We start from the raw sequence: 4418 nt of genomic DNA on the forward strand, positions 1-4418 counted from the left end.
TGCCTTAAAAATCTGGAGACACTACCTGTACGGCACGAAGTGTGTCATCTATACCGACCACAAGAGCTTACAGCACATCCTCCATCAGAAAGAGTTGAACATGAGGCAGCGACGCTGGGTCGAACTTCTCAGCGATTACGATTGTGAAATCCGCTACCACCCGGGAAAGGCTAATGTGGTGGCTGACGCATTGAGTCGTAAAGAAAGGACCCAGCTGCACTCTATTCGAATTCAATCCAATCTTCCCTCCTTAATTCGCGAAGCTCAGAATCAGGCGCTTGTGAATGGAGATCTCAAGGGCGTTTTGTCGTGTGGAGCCGAACAGAAATTCGAAACCAAGTTGGACGGCATCCTCTATTTTCTTGATCGAGCATGGATCCCAAACTCTGAGCCTCTTCGAACGCTTATTCTAAGTGAAGCCCACAAGTCCAGATACTCGATTCATCCCGGCAGCAGCAAAATGTATCAAGATCTTAAACCTCATTATTGGTGGCCCGGGATGAAGAAAGACATCGCTTTATACGTGATGAGATGTTTGACTTGTTCGCGAGTCAAGACAGAGCATCGAAGGCCGTCTGGGCTGCTTCAGCAACCTATTATTCCTCAGTGGAAGTGGGAAGAGTTAGCTATGGATTTCATCACCAAGCTACCGCGGACGCCTAGCGGTCATGACTCAATTTGGGTTATTGTGGACATTCTAACTAAATCCGCTCACTTTATCCCGGTTCGTGAGGACTACACTACGGAAAAGTTGGCGCGGATATACATTCGTGAGATCGTTTCCCGTCATGGTGTGCCTAAGGGCATTACGTCTGATCGCGACAGCAGTTTTTCTTCCAGGTTCTGGAAATCTTTGCAAAAGGCCTTTGGGACAAGTGTGAAGCTTAGCTCTTCCTATCATCCAGAAACTGATGGGCAGAGCGAGAGGACCATACAAACCCTAGAGGACATGTTGAGAGCTTGTATCCTTGAATTCGGTAATAGTTGGGAAGCTCATCTGCCGCTGGCAGAATTTTCTTACAACAATAGTTACCACTCTTCTATTAAATGCGCGCCGTTTGAAGCTCTTTACGGTCGCAAGTGTCGCTCACCCTTGTGTTGGTCCGAGACCGGGGATTCACAGATCATCGGCCCGGAACTAATACAGGAAACAACCGATCAAATCGCTATCATTCAACAGCGACTCAAAGACGCCCGTTGTCGACATAAGTACTACGCAGACAAACGACGCAAGCCACTCGAGTTTCAAGTTGGTGACCGTGTTCTGCTGAAAGTTTCCCCCTGGAAGGGCGTAGTCCGTTTCGGGAAGAAGGAAAGTTCGCTCCTAGGTATGTTGGACCATTCAAAATCCTTGAAAGGATCGGACCAGTTGCCTATCGTCTTGAGCTGCCGCCGGAACTCGGTAGAGTTCACAATGTTTTTCATGTTTCGCAGTTAAAGAAGTGTCTTGTTGACGAGGCCCTTCTCATTCCCGTCGACGAGGTTCGAATTAACGACAATCTGCTTTTTGTTGAAGAACCCGTCGAAATCTTGGATCGCGAGGTCAAGAAGACCAAGCGTAGCCGCATACCGCTTGTGAATGTTCGATGGAATAACAAACGCGGACCCGAGTTTACATGGGAACGCGAAGATCAAATGAAGGAGAAATACCCTCATCTGTTCTCTTAGTCTCTATTCTTGTAATCTATTGTCTAGAAGTCAATATAACATTTGCAGCATGTATCAAATAATTGTGTTATTCAATGAATATCGTGTTGCCTTATTATGCTTATAAGTATTCTTTTATTTGCATCCACAAATTTGGCTACTCAGGGCTCATGCTGGGAGCACAAGTCATATCTACTCAATCATATGAATTTTGGGGAAATTTATACATTATTTAAGCCAAAAATTTGTCATTCATTCTTGCATTCATGGAGCATGGTTGTGTGTATGTGTGTGGTGTCGTGTCAAATTTTCTAGCCGCACACAATAGAGCTTATACATTGATACAAGGTGAGCTCGTAATTATAGTCCGGAATATAATTACATCAAGGTCACAGGTGTATACGTGTATAAGCAATATGCTATTGTGTAACTAGAAGTCGTGAACTCAAGGTTCGTGTAGAGAAATATTCGACAAAGGTTGAAGAAGTGGTGGGTTAGCCGCTGGTACACCCTATATATAAACCTCTTCGGCACGAGTTGAATATGTCTGAAGCGAAACCTGGAATTAGGGACTTATAGTTAGCGTGGCAGCTGTGAGACATTGAATTCAAGAATTACCGAGGGTAATATTCGCGGAAGATTGAAGGAGTGGTGGGTTAGCCGCTGGTACACCCTATATATAAACCCCTTCAATCCGAAATGAATATGTCTGATGTAAAGCTTGAGGATGATGCCTTGTAGTGGAAAATAGTGTGTCGTCCTGTGTGTCATTGATCTAATAGGAGTCGAAGGAAACACCCAAGTAAGGTTGAAGGAGTGGTGGGTTAGCCGCTGGTACACCCTATATATAAGCCCCTTCGGCTTGATTTGGGTGGTGCCTGAGACGAATATTAGAAGTGGTGGCGCATAGTGGTCATCATGGGATCATGTAATCTTAATCATCGATGCATCAAGTATACTAAAAAGCTAAATTTCGGGACGAAATTCCCCTAAGTTGGGGAGGATGTAACGCCCTGGAATTTGACTGGTAGACAAAAATCAAGGAATCATCGGAAACTATACACTTTGGGGTTCTGGACGATAAGTTCGGAACCCATATCATTGGAGAAATCTGCTTTTATCATTTGAAATGTTTATTTTATAAAACGACATTTACGCCTGGAAAATATTAATTTTTATGCTTCTGAAAAATAAAATGTTCTTATTTAAAAAAAAAAAAAAAAAAAAAAAAAAAAAGATTTTAAATAATTATTCGGAAAATGGTTTATAAAAGCTTTGCTGAAAAGTTTTAGTTTGTTTAAAAACTTATGAACTCGACTAGTCTTGACCCGTCGGTAGCCTAAACCCGAACCCGAGTCACCCGAGTATTTAAGCGGAAAATCAAGTATTCTTACACCATCTCTTTCATTTCCACCAACACTTCCCACCCCAAACACTCCCACTTCTAGAGAGAGAGTAGTGAGAGAAAGTCATCCAATCTAAGATTCGAGTCCACCAATCTGTTTATCGTTGTTGTCGGTAAGATCTTCTTGAAAATCATACGTTTTTACAACCAAAACCCGCCCCGAATCGAGCAAAAACTCCGACTTTTGTGTCAAGTGTGTTCTTGGTCAAAAACCGTCATTTTTGGTGTCAAAATGCAAGCTTTTGTGTTTAAAAGTACTAGGAATCGATACCCCTTTCAATCCCGAGCATTTCCATGTCAAAAACTTCGATTTTGGGTCAAAAATCTGGAAAATCTGGAAAACCCGTGGGTATCTCCGTCGCCCAGCTTGAAGGAGTCGAATCAGACTCATTCGATCGAACCAGTCGATCGAATCAGTCCAGTCGATCGAACCAGTCGATCGAATCAGTTCATTCGATCGAATGTGTCGATCGAACCAGTCCAGTCGACCGAATAGGAAAGCAACCGAATGGTCTCCAACTCATTCGACCGAATGAGCTTCGTATTCGATCGAACGTCTGTCTATTCGATCGAATGAGTGTCTATTCGATCGAATGTGTTTCTATTCGATCGAATGTGTGTCTATTCGATCGAATGTGTTTCGATTCGATCGAATGTGTTCCTATTCGATCGAATCAGGTCAGAACCAAGCTGTTTCGTCTTTAAAACCTAGTTTTTGCTCGAGATCGTGTAAGGCTTACACTCTTAGACTTAAACTGCGTTGTTAACTTATTATGTCCTTGTCTAGACTTAGAGGATCGACGTTTGACAGCACCCGACCGCCCTAGCAACCACACCTAGTCAACAAGGTGAGTTCATAGCCCCCATTTTTCTTTTAAAGCCTTTCAAATCATTGGGGGTGAAAACATGGTAAATGTACACGTTTTGACAAAACACATTTATTCAAACATTACTTATCATAAACACTTGACAAATCTTTTGCAAACAATGAACATTGGGAAAACAAGTAATCATGGCAGGTTACGCGTACCTTAACTTTCTCGGAAGTTGTGTATGCATAATCAAATATTCAGGAGTAAATATGGGAATCACTCAGCGTTTAGGGAACATTGGACGTTTGGAAATCAAAGTCATGTACCCGTTATACTTTATCATGAAAACACATTATTCATTGGTCAGTCTTGTGATCGTGTGAACAGTGGCAATATAGGTCACAATAGTGCATAGGTTTGATCTCCAAGTGGTCGATTGGTAGACAGGCCGTCACTAGATGTGGAATTCTAAAGTGATCGATTTAGAATACACGTGACCTATGGGGTTCTTAAGTGTTCGATTAAGAATCCGAAGGATCTCTTAAGTGTTCGAT

This window comes from Bidens hawaiensis, unplaced genomic scaffold, assembly GCF_021521415.1.
Source record: "Bidens hawaiensis isolate Kalapana, Puna unplaced genomic scaffold, B.hawaiensis_p1.1 tig00003289_1, whole genome shotgun sequence".
In the NCBI taxonomy this organism is placed as follows: domain Eukaryota; kingdom Viridiplantae; phylum Streptophyta; class Magnoliopsida; order Asterales; family Asteraceae; genus Bidens; species Bidens hawaiensis.